Here is a 15,202-nt window from a genome sequence, read left to right as displayed (position 1 = left end):
CCTCTAGGGGTTGCCTGCTTCGAGGCGGGAGACCGACCTTGGACTCCTAAAGAAATGAACAGCTGTCCCATGTGAGCTGCTTGGAGGTGGGAGCAGCTGGGCTCTGGGGACTTCAGACAGGGCAAGAAGATGGCACATGAGATTCTATCCCTTCTGAGCCTGTGACACTACCCCTTCATCTCTCCTCCCTGGCAGAGGCTCTGCCCCTGTCCCACCCCCCACCCCCTGCAAAGAGCCCCAGAATTATGAACAGTACTTCTCATGTGCCAACCTCTGTTTCTCACCCCGAGTGACACTGTTGCTCTTCTGCCGGTGCCCTGCTACGTTTGGGGATGGCTTGAACAGCTGTTGATATCAAGCCTAAATCTGCCTCCTTTGGCTTCCACTCTCTGGCCCTGGGCCAGCCACTTGCCACTAAGGAAGCAATAGTTCCTCTGCTGATGTAACCTCCTGAGTCCCTGAGTCTTACCTTCCTCCGGGACCCCTGTAACCCTAGAAAGGAGTGAAGGCTCCCAGGGCGTGGGCAGTGCCCACAAGAACCAGTGTCCCAGCCGTGGAGGGGATGGTAGTACCTGTGGTCCTCCTCTGCTAGGCTCCAGCATGGGAGCAGGGCTGGCACAGTGGGGGCTGGAAGGTCCAGCCTCCATCCCTTGTCCTGCATCTTGTGTCCTCAGACTCCAGCCTTCCGAGGGGCCCACACCATCGCTTCCTGTTAGGGTCACGGCCAAGCAGAGACCAGCAGCAATGATTTCCTCCCTGCCTGGTAGACAGCTGTCTCCTCTCTGACCAAGACAAAGACCCACCCTCTGTGCCCCTGCCTGCCCCGTACGTCCCCCAGTGCCCCTCTAGCGGCAGGAGAAAGCAGAAGGCATATTTGATATTTCTGGCTCCTCTTCCATCCTGAGGACACCTGTGGCTGAGGAAACGGAAGCAGGGTCCTTGGACAGCCCTTAGAAGTAAGAGGAGCAGCTCCTTGGAACGAGGCCCCAAGGGTCAGGGAAGCCTTTGGCGGAATTCCTGCCGGGAGCAGAGTTCAGGATGGCTTGCTTGGCTTCTTTTCACTTAGCAGCCTGGGAGTCCGGGATTCTATGACTTTTTTTTTTTTTTTTTTGCTTCAAGGCTTGATGTTTCTAAGAGTCCATCATCTTGGTAGCTTCCATGTGTGGCAGTAACAGTTCTGTGCTCTCTGTGTACAACGACCCCATTGCTTCTGAAAGCCTCTTTAGGCGGGAACTCTGTCTCCATCTTCAGAGAAGCAGAGCGTCTCGTACTCTGGCAGCACACCTGCAGACCCCATCCCCATAATCACCACACTCCGCCGTTGCCTCCCGCTGCCTTCTACAGCTCTCGAAGCCTATGTCTTGGAGCTCTGGGGAGAGGCTTCCCAGGCCTCCCCAAGAAGCCTGAGGGGTCACAGAGGCCCAAGGGACCCCCTAGAGAGACTTACCGACTGCATGGCAGCAGCGAGAGGTGCCCCCCACATATCCTCCACGTTGCCTTGGCTCGTTGCAAAGGCTTTTGAAGCCTTCCTCAAAGCCTTCCTTAGACATTCCACATCGGTACTACAGCTCAGCCCTCTGGAGTCAGAGAACCAGCTGTGGCATGGAACCTGGTGGCTGACCACGGCCAAGGTTTGTGCTGGCCCCAGTGACCTGATCTGCGCAGGAAATGAGCCAGAGGCCACACAGAGCATGTGAGCCCTAGAGGTGCCCTTGAGGGTGGCCTTGCCGTCCTTCCCCACCCTGACTGCCTCCTGCTGAGCACCTTGCAGGGAGCCCCGTATTATCTGAGTAGGGGGAAGGCCGGGAGAGAGGGGAAGTATGCTTATTGGGTATATCTGGCTTTGTCCCTAGAGCATGGGCCGGACCTGAACAGTAACAGTAGTAACTGGCACCAAGCCAGAGGCCCATCTTCTTCTTAGCCTAGCACCTCCCCAGGAGATCTCTATCTTTAAATCACAGGCTGTCAGAGCTGGAAGGAACCTCCCATTACCATTGCCCAAGTCCAGGCCCAGAGCCTTCAAGTGCCGACCAAGGACACAACATCATCATGGTGCTCCTGGGCCATTAGAGTGGGTTAAAGCCAAGTTAGTCTTAATAGCAAACTTCTAACAATGGGCATAATCAGAGGCCAGGGCACTGCCCTGTTATCCTGTACCTCACCTCCAGTGAGATTACAGCCCAGAGAGGATGTGGGGCTGCCCTGGGTTACAGCCCAGGGAGGAGTGCCTGGGAGTCCCTGGCACTAGTGGAATGCTCACATGCAGTCTGGTGCTCCAGGAGGCTGCAGAGTAGCCCATCACGCTTCTCTGCTTTGCTGAGGTCTCAAGCACCTTCTTCCTGGACTAAGCATAGCCAGCACCATCCCCGTAGAATAGAGTGGGGAGGGCCCAATTCAGGGGGCCAGTTTGGCCTTGTCCCTCCCTGTCTCCCGTCCCGTGTGGCCTCCCTGACCATGTGCCAGGCCCTGTGCTTGGTGCTCACACACAGGAGCTCATCTGATCCTGCTACAGACGAGATGATCACCTTGGTGCCCGTGAGGGTGCAGAGGCCCAGCGTGCCCCACGTGACAAGGCCAGAGACAAGTGAAATTGACACAGAGGTGCTGTGAGGTCCCTCAAGAGGAAGCCTGCTGAGGGAGAGGGGAGACCACCCTGGGCTTCTGAGGGGCGATAGTATCTTCATCTGGTTCCTGCATCATCCGGTCGGGAGACCCCCTCTTCTGCCTGGGGTGCTAGGGGTGAGTGCAGAGGGCCTGCTATCTGCCCGGCCCGCCCCCTGAGAGTGACAGACAAAACATGCGGGCACCAGCTTTGCTGGTGGGACACGGCGAGAATGCCTCTCAGGCCCTTGTATATCCATTGTCTCCCATGAGACCTCTGCCCCTAGAAGAGGGCTGGGGCTTTAGCCTACAGGTCGCGAGTGCCCACGGCCCCCTCCTGCCATGTCTGTTCCCTGTAGACCCCTGGGTCTGAGCTCTTCGGGGCTCCCAGAACCACCCCCCGCCTTTACACACAGACACACAGCGCCTCAGGGAGGCCTGGGGGAGGGAGAGCTGGCCATGTGTGCTAACCGCTCTGTCCTGGGCTTGGCCCTGCTGGCAGCAGAGCAGCGGATGGGACTGCGGAGCACCTCGTGAGGACACAGCCCTTCCACTGAGGAGCCTGGGGAGACAGCCCTCGGCCAAGCAGGAAGGGCCTGGGCTTCAGGCTGGGCTTCCCTGTCTGTGCAGGGCACCCTCATACCCTCCTCTAGACCAGTGCTGTCCAGCGGACCTTCCCGCAGGGTGGGGATGTTCTCTACTGTCCAGGACGGTAGCACAGCTGCAGGTGGCTGTTGAGCACTGGAATTATGGCTGTGCAACTTAGGAACTGGATTTTTCATTTTAATTAATTCAAGATTAAAAGTCACATGAGGCAGCCATGTTGGATAGCACAGCTCTGAAGGTTCTGGGAAGATCCATTTGTCCAGTAGGCACTCAGTCAGGCCTGGTCCCCTTCCCTGCTCCGCCGAGGGGCTCCTCACAGACCACTCCACCTGAATGGCCAAGGCAAGAGGACCAGAGTCTGGGGTGGACTGGAAGGCTCCCTGCTTATCTCAGAGCTTTCTGCAACAGAGAGGGAAATAATAACCATGGCAGTGCTGATCACGTGGGGCAACTTCTCCTGTGCCTTATAATTGTAATGTTTGTTGGGTGTGAATCAAGCACCAGATATTGTGCCAATTGCTGGACATGTCATGCTGCTTGGCCCTTGGAGCTAAGCATTGCTCTTCCCAATTTGTAGTTGAGGACACGGAGGCCCAGAGAGGTGAAGTAGCTTGCCCAAGGTCACACAGCTAGTGTGATCAGGATCTGCCCTTGGGTGTGTCTGTCTCCAGAGTCTGTGTTCTTTTCACAATTCCATGTTTGTTTACCCTCCGCTATTCTGCTGTGGCCAGCACTAGGCCAGGCATCTTTGGGGACAAGAAATTGCACGGGCAAGGTCCCTGCCCTCCAAGACTCCTTCACACATCTCTCTCTGTACAGAAACAGTAAAGGGGGCCCCAGTGTCCCATCAGCAGGAGTGTCTGAGCCCAGCCTTCACAGAGTGTGCCGGGTCCGTCCCTGTAGCCTGTCTTCCTGTCCTGGGACCACTCAGACATTATGGCTACACCCTAAACCTGGATGCTGAAGTTTGAATCTTAATCTCTTAAAATGATACCCAGCACCGGGCAGTTTTCTGGCTCAAAGTAAATAGCTGGATGGATGTTCTCTAATGTTCTCTCTCTGGTGAGCCAGGCAGGAGAATCACATCTCTCGTTTTCCAGGGGAAACTGAGACCTGGAGGAGCCTCGAGGGTCACCCCTGTTCGTACCCCTGCTCAAAGCAGAGCAGGGTGGCCTCCCCCTCTCCTGACGCCATCTCCAGGCTCTGTCTGACTCCTGCGGCTGCTTTTCTAGGATAACCAGGGAGCAGGTGGAAGGAAAACACTCAGCTTACATACTCAGGGGGGCAAGTCATCAATATAATAACCTCCCAGAGTGGGGAGGAGGGCAGCCGGATGCTGAGAGCAAGGATGTCCGCTTCCGAGAGCGTGTGTTCTCAGTCCCGCTGTGACTCAGGATCCTGCGGGTCACTGGGACTGCCCCGCACGCGCGTGCGTGTGACGCTCCGCGTTGGCCAGCCGACTGGGGGCTTGCTGCCGTGGCAGCGTGTGCCTGTGGGTGACCGCGGCACACACACTGTCTCCAGCTCCCTCTTGCCCTCCCCAGCCCTCCTCCCTGGGCTCCAGGAGACAGATGTCTCCCAGATGTTTCTCACTTCCTGCCTGGCTCCGTGCAGTGCCTGTGTGTTTGTTTTGGACAGCCCACTAAATAATAACCATTTTAAGAAAAGCTTTTCATAACCCCGTTCCCACGAGGAGTCAGAGTTCAGGAAATAATCCCAACTCTATTCACTATTGTCCCCAGGCTCTCTTCTTTTTGACCTCTACTCGCCCCTCCACAGCCCCCCCTCTCCGGGACCACTTTTGAAAAGATTTCTTTTTATTCTACATGACGTATCTCCTCTCTGTGATGCTGGTTCTCTGGGAAGCTGGGGCTGGATGAAGAGTCGGGGGAAGCTGGAGCAGAGAGGGAACCTGTTAGAACTCTGCTACTCAAAGTGTGGTCCCTGGACCCGCGTCCCCTGGGAACTTGGTAGAAAAGTAAAGTCTCAGCCCTACCCCAGATCTCCTGCATCAGAGTCTACATTTCCACAAGGTCTCAGCTGATTCATACCTACTTCAAGTTCAAGAAGTGGTGATCTGGGCCCAGGCCTTGTTGATGAGGAATGGGGGCTGACTCTAGGGGTGGAGGGCCCTGACATCAGGCCTTCCTTAGCACAACCCACTTAGGGTCTGGTGGTACAGACCACCAGAGGCTCTGAGCCCCCAGCAGTTGGAGCCTGGGTGGGCCAAGGGCAGAGGCAGCCCAGGGAGCCCCTGGTCGGGGGAGCCAGGCAGGCAGATTCTTCTCCCAAATGTCATCCCAGCCCTGGCAGCCAGGAGGGCAGCAGGCTAAACGCTGCTCCAGCCATGCAGCATGGAAGAGTGGTTTCTGGCCAGCCCTGCCCTCTGTTTATTGGGCTCTGTTTGTCCCTGCTCTGTCCCCAAGTGACCTGTGGGATCACTGCCCCCCCATCTCAGGTGGGATGCCACATGATTTGTATTCTCCTGTCCCTGTGTGGCCTGGCTTGTGGTCCTGCCTTCTGTGAAAACAGAGAGAGTAAGGTCAGCTCTGAGCTTCCCAGGTGGCGCAGTGTTTAAGAACCCATCTGCCAATGCAAGAGACGCAGGATACACAGGTTCCATCCCTGGGTTGGGAAGATCCCCTGGAGGAGGAAATGGCAACCTATTCTTGCCTAGAAAATTCCATGGACAGAGGAGCCTGCAGGTTACAGTCCATAGGGTCACAAAGAGTTGGATATGACTGAGTAACTGAGCACGCCCGCACAGTAGACTCCACTTGCCTCACAGAGACCTGGGGAACTTGTGTCTGTGACTGCCCCATAAACTGTCAGACCTGACACCTGCCCTGTGCTTCTGTCTCGCCTCCTCTCCATCTCTCAGTAAGGGTTTGCAGAGGCATGGCATGACTGGCTCAGGATGGACACAGGAGATGTTCGGAGAGGCCTGAGACCCAGGCTTGGGCTTGACCTCAGCTGGTTAAGCTGGTAGCTTAACCAGGGAAACAAGACTCTTACCTTTGGAAGGTTAAGGAAAAATCAGAACCCCAGTGCAGGAGACTCCCAGAGAGCAAAGGCTGCGCCCTCAAGCAAGGATAGAGCTGACAGGAGTTCCTTCATGGATAAGGTGGGAAGGGGTTGCTGCAGGCTGGGAGGGGTGAGATTCTGAGGGGAGCGAGGGATGTGGTGAGCTCTCAGAAAGGTGGAGACCCCAGAGGGAGAGGATCCCAGAGGGCTTCTTCCAGAGGGATGGCTTTGTGGTTCTCCAAGCCCAGGAAAGTGAGGTCCTCATGGGGTGGGGGTCAGGATGGTCGAGTCCTCGCTTGACGGTAGCGGAGTCCCGACAGGGAATGCCCTTGTGTGCACTCTGAGATCTTTCACTACAGAAGGTGACCAAGTCACACGTCAGAGTAGGCACACAGTAAATATTTCTTCATTGATAATCGGAAGATAAATGAGTAGGTGAGTGACAGGAGGGAGAGAGGGGGGAGTGGATGGACGAATGGGTGGGAGGGAGGCGGGAGGCAGGAAGGAAGGGGGGGAAGAGGAGGCTGGCCGTCCTAACCTGCATCCGTCACAGCCCCTTCACATCCGCCATCCTTTTGACCCCACACTTGCCCTCTGAGGGAGAACAAGCCACCGTATTTCTCCACAGACAGGATCAATAAGATTAAGACCCGGACCCAGGAAGGGGAAGCCGGCAGCCACCTGACCAGCAGCAGCCTCCCGTGAAGAGTTTCCTTGTGCTCCCCGCTGCAAGGCGGGCTTGGCACTGACTCGTCCACACTCCCTTGCCTGTTCCCTGTATGACCAGGGCCCCAGCCTGCAGGCCACCCACAGCCTGTCTATCTAGTCATGTTCCTGCTGCTTGGAGTGTGCCGATACCAGCCTTTCCCCAGATGCCAGTGCAAACCCAGTGAGAAAGTCCAAGGCCCTGACTGTCCACCTGAGGCAGGTCAGGGTCCAGCAGGGCTATCCAGGAAGCTCATCACTGAACATTTATTGAGCACCAGCTGTTTGGTGGTGGTTCATTGAGACAGGAAGGACAGTAAAGTTCTGTTCCTGCGGCAAAGGCACATATGATATCTGGGAACAGAGAGGTCACACAGAGGTGTGCCCACAGCAGCTCGGGCTGTGGCGTGATGGTCCCTGGCATGTAGGAAAGGCTTTGGGGGCAGATGCCATTGGAGCTGAGCCTGGGGAGGATCTGTAGAAGGTGCTGTCCCATCTGGCCAGCCTGGCCAGCAGTTCCCCACCACCCTGGCTGGGTATCGTGCCGGAGAAGAGAGAAGAGGTCAGTCAGCAGGCCTGTCTTGTTTCTGTCCGTCCACTGAGGGCTCTGCTCTTGGATGAGCTCCCATACATTGCAGATGCTGTCAGCTGGGGACCTTGCCCTCTGTGAGCTTCCTATCCCTGACCTTTGCATGTCTAACATGATACTCACTGCCCAGCCCAGTGTAAGTGTTTCAGAGACCCACGTCCAGGCCTCTCTCTGCATCCCTAGTTCCCCTGCCCTGGCAATTGTGAGCAGTACCTATATTCCCCAAACGGGAACCCTTGCAAGCTTGGGAGTTTTGTGCCACCAGGGTCTATGAGAAGCCAGGCAGTAAGGTCCATAGGCATTAGACAGAGGGCCTGAAGAAAGACATGCTTCCTTTGGTTTGCCCTGGGGTCTGATGCCAGAGGAAGTAAGGCTCCCCTTTGTGATTTGGAGACCAGCTTGTTTCTGGGAGACCTCTCTTGAGACCTCCAAGAATAGGCTAAGAGATGGGGAATATCACACGTGCCATTAGCTTGCTGTGATCGCCTTCCTGCCGCATGCCTTTGTCCTCCTCTGAGATAAGAGATGGACTCAGCGGCCCCTAAACCCCTCTTCCAGGATTGGCTTGCTGCATGTATGATGTCTCAGGGATAAAGATCCGGCTCCACCCTGAGGACTTCTCTGTGGGCCCTGGGCCCCTGGACAAGCTCACAGCTCCTGGTAACAGAGGCTTTGAGAAGCAGAAGACAGTTAGGTTTCCCCAACCACTGCCCTGGGTGGGCAGCCTTGCCTCTGGCCTCAGCAGTGCTTACCCAAGCAGGAATGCCCCGGGAGGCTACAGCCAAAGGGGAGGAGGGAACAAAGGGAGGCAGACAGTACAGATAGAGCCCAGGGAGAGGAGTCCTGGAGCAGCAGTGGCCCTCCCCTCCCTCGGCTCCACCAGGAGCCAGTGCATCCTCACCCCATCCCAGAGAAACGAACCAGTGGGGAGGCCCACCCTCCCCTTCTTTCCCTGAGTTGGCAGTTTTTCCTCTGGGTGTTAAACTCAAGCTCTTCCTCCCTTTTTCCTCCCATTCCTGACTGCCTGTTAAATATTTGGGCCTAAAGGGCTTCAATTATCCTTTAATTTACATTAGTAATTTATGTATTAGGCAGAATGGACACGCGGTTAGTCTAACAGCCCCCAGTAGACTGGCTAGTATCTGCTGTACTGGCTGTTCTTAAGAATCTCATCATTTTCCTTTGCAGCCCAGGGTCTTTGTTTTAAAAGCGGCTCCTATACATGCACGTTTGTACAGGCCTGTGCACGTGTTCACAGGTGCACACAGGAGGAGGCCTGAACTCACAGCCAGTATGAACATACACCCTCTTGCACACACACACACACACACACACACACACACACACACTGAGGCAGAGGATACAGGTTTTATACACACACACACACCACACACACTGAGGCAGAGGATACAGGTTTTATACACACACACAAAAAGAAATAAAACACAGAACCCAATGCCCTGCCGTCTCCACTCCACCTGTACATTCTTCCTTTCTCCTCCAGGCAGTGATGTACACATAGGCCTGGATATCCATCAGTTGAGTTGGCCAGGTGGTCCCAAACATAGCTCCTTCTGGCAAAGAGGCTGGGGGGTGGGGGGGTGGCGGTGCCCAGATGGCGTTCAGGTGGGCCATTCTGTATGCTGGTTTTCCATCCCTCCTTGAGTGACCCCAGGGCAGGATGCACAGGTGAGAACACGATTGTGGCTATGTCCCCAGCCTGCTCACGTGTCGTGGGCTGGCACGAGCTCCAAACTCCCCTGGGCATCTGAGGCATGCTGCCCACCTGGCCTTGGCAGCAGAGTCTTGCAGCCTGGGCTCCGGCAGCCTGAGCTCTTGCCCTGACACAGCCAAGCTGCCAAGGGGAGTGCTTTCAGGATTGCCAGCTCCTGACTGCCCTCAAGACCCGGCCTGGCTGCCCCAGTGCCAGCGTGCAAGGGCTGGGGGCTCCTCAGGGAGTGATGACAGCAGTGACAGAGAATAATGTCCCTTATGTGTGTGTGTGTGTGTGCGCGTGTGTGTGTGTGTGTTTCCCAGCTCGGTGGCAGATGAGGTGGGCCCTGAGCCCTGTGGGAGGGCACCTTGTACCTCTGCTGAGACCATGCTCTCCCGGCCAGGCTCTTAGGATCCAGAGCTGTCCTCAAGGTTGGCTTTCCAGCTCTCATCCCTAACTTCAGGAGAGCCCCCCGGTGTGGCTCCTGGCCCCTCCCTCACATCATCCCCCATGCCTCCCCCATGGTCCCCAAAGCGCAAGATGGCAAGGAGCCAGGTAGCCCAGTGGGCATTTCACACTTACAATTGGTGAGATGACCCATTATACAGAAGGAAAAACCAAGGCTATAGGAGGTGAGGCCACAGGACAGAGTACTTAGAGAGGCCCCTCGAAAGGTCCCTTTTAGGATTCTGGCCACATATCCCAGTGTCAGTGGGGCCTTTTGGAGCCCAGATTTCTTTCTTCTCATACTGGTACTCAGGCTGTGGCCCTGCTGCCTTGGGATGGGGTAGGGATGTAGTTCCTTCCCAAGCACCTGTCCAGGCCCAGGAGAGCAGCCCAGGGGAGCCAGGTGGAAAAATGTGTGAGCCAGAGGTGCCCATCTCCTTGCCCCCCTCCAGGTCTATCAAGGCAAAAGCTCCTGGCACTTCTGAGTAGGGCAGGGCTGCTGGGAATCTGTGGGCCTGCTGGACCTGGACTTCCTGGCTGCTGAAGGCCCTTTACCCTGTGGGGACCCCAGGCCCTGCTCCCCAGGATGTCTTTAGTCAGGGGGCAGTGCCAGTGTGGCAGACTTCAGAGCCTGTTTTACCTGGTCCCCAGGAATGACCCTGACCCTCCAGCGGTTCTATTGGATCCAAACAGGATTCCCTTCCTTGGTTGGCATGCCTTCAGGTCTTCCTGGGAATCCCTGCCATGGCCCCGCCCCAGTCCCAGCCTCCCTCTCTCTCATCCCTCTAGTCTTGCTTGGGTATTTGGGTGCTTCCTCAAGTCCCAGTTTAATTCCTGCCTCTCCCAAGAAGTCTTTCTTGATAACCCCAGCTTCCCTGAAACTGTTTAGCCCATTTCTCAAAATCTAGGGCTGCAGTGGCCCCCCAAAAATGGTGCATCTCAGATGGCTGTTTTGAAAACCTTAGGGTGACTATGTGGTGTGTTGTACTGAGGCGAATTCCAGGATCACATCCAGACTTATTTGTAAAGGTCATCATCAGTCGGTAATGTCTGCTGTGGGCCCAGGATTGGAATGTGGTGGTACTAATGCCAGGTATTTGCCATCACTGATCAGGGCTAAATCCCAAAGTCTCATTATCACTCTAGTGTTCTCATGAAGGGTCATCCTATCTCCCTCCTGACTCCCAGCACCCCAGTGTAGAGGATAACTTTTCATGTGAGCAGAGCATACATCTCTCTTTCCCACAGATTCTAACACAGGTCCAGATACATGAAGAAATTGAAGACAGCAATACCTATAACATTCTAGAGGTGGAAGGAACTCCAGAGATGATCGAGTTCAGGGATATCAAATAGGTTTCCTCTTGCCTACCAACTGTGAACAAGCAATAATGATTTCCAGGAGCTGGGCTTGTTCCGAGGCTAAGATCAGGCTCCATCAGAAAGTGTCACAGTTGATTAGTGATGCCTGCCATGGGCTCAGCCATGACAGCAGTAGTACTACAGTATTGCTGTGCTGTGCTGTGCTAAGTCGCTCAGTCATGTCTGACTCTTTGCAACCCCATGGACTGTAGCCCACCAGGTTCCTCTGTCCATAGGATTTTCCCCAGCAAGATTACTGGAGTGGATAGCCATGCCCTCCTCCAGGAGATCTTCCTAACCCAGGGATTGAACCGAGGACTCCTGGATTGCAGGTGGATTCTTTACCTTCTGAGCCACCAGGGAACTCAGGAATATTGGAGTGGGCAGCCTCTCCCTTCTCCAGGGGATCTTCCTGACCCAGGAATCAAACTGGGGTCTCCTGCATTACAGGCAGATTCTTTACCAGCTGAGCTACCAGGGAAGCCCACAGTATTGCTGTCTCTGTTGTATTTCAGTCTTCCAAATATACTGATGAGGAAACTAGGACCCAGGAAGGGGTAATCTGTCAGAGGTCATCCCTTTGCTTAGTGAATGATTAGAGAATCCTGGCTCCTGCTAAGGGAGTCAAGGTAAGGAAAGGAACTTTTCCAGCACATGCTCATAAATTTCCACTTGTGCTTACATACTCACCTCCTCCCGGAAACACATACACTCATGTATGCACTACTCCCACATGTATCCATGTACATTAACATATACCTTACATACACATATACACATAACATACACATATTCATTAACACATACAAACACACACACATTCTGCCTTATCGCCTGGCAAACCTCATCCTTTCTCAGCTGGTGAGCAGGACACAGCAACAGCCCAAGGAAGCCAGGACAGACGCATCGACAATGTGTGTCTGAGGCTGGTCCCGACAGCTGCAGTCTTCGTAAGACTTCCTGCAGTTTTTACACTTTTCCCTTTTTCCCTTTGATATCGTGGGTGGTTGGTATGATAAGACACACTCTGTGAACGGCATTTAAAGATGAATTGAATTTTATTCTGGCCTCTGTCCTGGACTTCAGACTCGCAGGCCGCAGAGCCCCTCCTTATGTGCAAGAGCGATTTTCCATTTGCCCGTCAATGGGAAACGAGAATCCATCGTGTGCTGGCGCGTGGTGAGGGTGGCCTGCACTTCAATAAGTTCGCTTTTAAATACTGTCTCTCCAGATTCTTTCGCTTGTGCCCACCAAGTGATGGAAGTTGCATGGCCCCCATATCAGCTCCATCCCTCTCTGAACCTCCTGCCGCACTGTCAGTCCTGGGCCAAAAAAGGAAGGAATGAACCAAGGAATAACTCCTGTCCCAGGAGAATCTCACAGTTGTGTGGTTCACAGGTGGGGAAGAAGTGGAGATTATTTATATTTCTTCAAGTTTTTAATTTCTTTTTTTTGAAAAAATCCATAGGCTGGGAATGGATATTTCAAGCCAGTCATTTCATTTGCCCTCATATTGACCTTACTTTTCTGGGGCTTTGCAACTTCAGGTATATCAGATATGCCAGTTTTTATAAGTAAAGGAAGTGAGATATAGTGCTTTTTTTTTCTCCCTCAACAACAACAAAAAAAAGTGACTTGAGATCTGGGTTAAAATAATTGCCATGTATATTACAATATTCCCCTAGTGTCTGTACTCTCTGTCCAGTGTTGTCTCCAGCGGGTCTGAATCTTGAGTTCCATCTCTCTGGGTCTGGTTCCTTCAGAGTTGCTTGCTCACTGTGCTGTGTGACTGTAGGCTGGTCTGTTGCCCTCTCTGTTGTTGTTGAGTCATGTCCGACTCTTTGAGATGCCATGGACTGCAGCACACCAGGCCTCCCTGTTCCCCACCACCTCCCAGAGTTTCATGGGAGAACGTTGCAAGTTCATGTCCACTGAATCAGTGATGCCATCCAGCCATCTCATCCTCTGTCACCCTGTTCTCCTGCCCTCAGTCTTTCCCAGCATCAGGGTCTTTTCCAGTGAGTCGGCTGTTCACATCAGGTGGCCAAAGTATTGGAGCTTCAGCTTCAACATCAGTCCTTGCAATTAGTATTTAGGGTTGATTTGCTTTAAGATTGACTGGTTTGATCTCCTTGCTCTTCAAGGGACTCTCAAGAGTCTTCTCTGGTCCTCAGTTTTTCACCCATCAATTGGGATGACTTTGGGCCGTCAATGACAGAACAACAGGCCTCAGCAGGCAGCTCCCTTCTGTGGCTGTGTATCGGGCCAGGGCAGGGTTTGACCTGCTGCCTATAAGGGGCCCAGCATCAGTCCCAGAGCACTGATAACAGCAACCTCATGCCGGCAGCCTCACCTGCTTGTGTTTACAGAGTGCGTTCACCTCTCTCATCTCGTTCTAATCTCTCAGTCACCCTGTGAAGGTGGGATTTGTGTCACATTGTAGTAAAGAGGAAACCAAGGCTCCAAGAGGTTGCTAATAATAAAAGCCACTAGTAGTTTTCCAGCTTTTATTATGTGCCTGGCACTGTGCTAAGCTTGTATTAAATTGCCTTCATTTAGTCCTCGGAATAATGCAAGAGGTAGGCGTCATTTTTCCCATTTTGCAGTGGAAGAAATGGGTTCAGAGTGGTGAAGTGATTTGCCCAAGGCCAGACCATTTCATGGGACTTGCCTCAATAGACAGCAGCAAATCCCACGGACGGAGGAGCTGCATTCCACGGGGTCGCTGAGAGTCGGACACGCCTGAGCCACTTCCCTTTCACTTCTCACTTTCATGCATTGGAGAAGAAAATGGCAACCCACTCCAGTGTTCTTGCCTGGAGAAGCCCAGGGACTAGGGAGCCTGGTGGGCTTCCGTCTATGGGGTCACACAGAGTCGGACACGACTGAAGCGACTTAGTAGCAGCAGCAGCAGTGGTGCTTGAGGCCTTAAAGTGACACCCAGAGATGGGGGAGGAAGTGGCGGGGAAGGCAGTGGGGGTCAAGGGAGCAGAGAAGGCTTTCCTGGAGAAGTTAAAGAGTAGGAGGATAGCAAAGCATAAGTGCCAGAGCCCCAGGGTCTAAGCTCAGCCCACCCTGTCCCTCTTAGTTCTTTGCCTCTTGGAGGCTCAGACCTTTAACTCCTCATCCTGTCCCGCCGCCCCCGATCTCTCGTCATCTATGGGCTCTGAACCTGTGCCCTCTGTCCCCAACACTTGCTCACTGTAGACTCCAGCCTTGTGCTAAATGCTATGTCACTCTAGTTGTGTACAACTCTGTGTGACCCTGTGGACTGTAGCCTGCCAGGCTCCTCAATCCACGGGATTCTCCAGGCAAGAATACTGGAGTGGGATGCCATGCACTCCTCCAGAAGACCTTCCCAACCCAGGGATCGAACCCGCATCTTTTACAGCTCCTCCAGCTTTAGGGGACCCCCCAAAGGCCCAGCCCTCCCCAGCATTGAGTATCAGAAGGGCCACACCCCCAAGGCGGCCATACTAGGCACCCCATCAGCAAGGCACAAGTGCCAGAATAGACAGTTCCCTGAGTGTTGGCATTCTGCCTGCCCTTTCTCCAACACCATGCCCCAGAGATCCTGATGCAAGGTGAAGCAATGGCTGAGCTTCCCAGGAATGAGGTTTTCCTTCCACCACCTGTTTTTCCATTTCCCCTGCAATAGGTGGGCAGGCTTGTGGGGAAGGCCAAGGTGGTATGTGTCAGGAGTGGCACTGTTTGAGTCTTTCCCTGGACAGCCTGGGGCTTGCCTCCCTCTTGCTGGGGCCCTGCCAATCTCCTTGGCACCTGGCTCAAAGCATTTCTAGGGTGTCGGAGCTGTTGGGTTCCCAAAGGCTGCCAAGGGGAGGAGGGGCAGGAGAGCTGGGCAGGGCCATGAGCACTCCCCCTCCCCAGGGACATCTCAGTCTGGGGATTCTCCAGGGGTGGCCCAGGTGGTCCGAGTGATGGCTCAGGGATGTCTTTCAGGAAGTGTTTAGGGAGCACCTGTCCTAGATAGGGGTCTCTGGCTGGGAGGGGCGGTCCCTGGGACCTCCTCCCTACACCATGTGGGTCCTTCCTGCCCACTGTACAGTGCCATCCGCAGTTCAGCAGATGGGAGACTAGTGCCAAGAGAGGACGGGATTTGCTCAAGGTCACATTGAGTAAGCAGTGGTGTTGGG

General features: G+C 54.3%; 1 protein-coding gene across 2 annotated transcripts in view; it reads left to right on the top strand.

The window, feature by feature from the left end:
• The window catches only part of UNC5B (unc-5 netrin receptor B), an 88,420-nt gene that overhangs the window by 27,116 nt on the left and 46,102 nt on the right, over positions 1-15,202 (top strand). The gene's annotated exons all lie outside the window — the stretch shown is intronic.

Source organism: Capra hircus, chromosome 28, assembly GCF_001704415.2.
Source record: "Capra hircus breed San Clemente chromosome 28, ASM170441v1, whole genome shotgun sequence".
Lineage (NCBI taxonomy): Eukaryota > Metazoa > Chordata > Mammalia > Artiodactyla > Bovidae > Capra > Capra hircus.
This window is presented reverse-complemented; position numbering and strand designations above follow the sequence as displayed.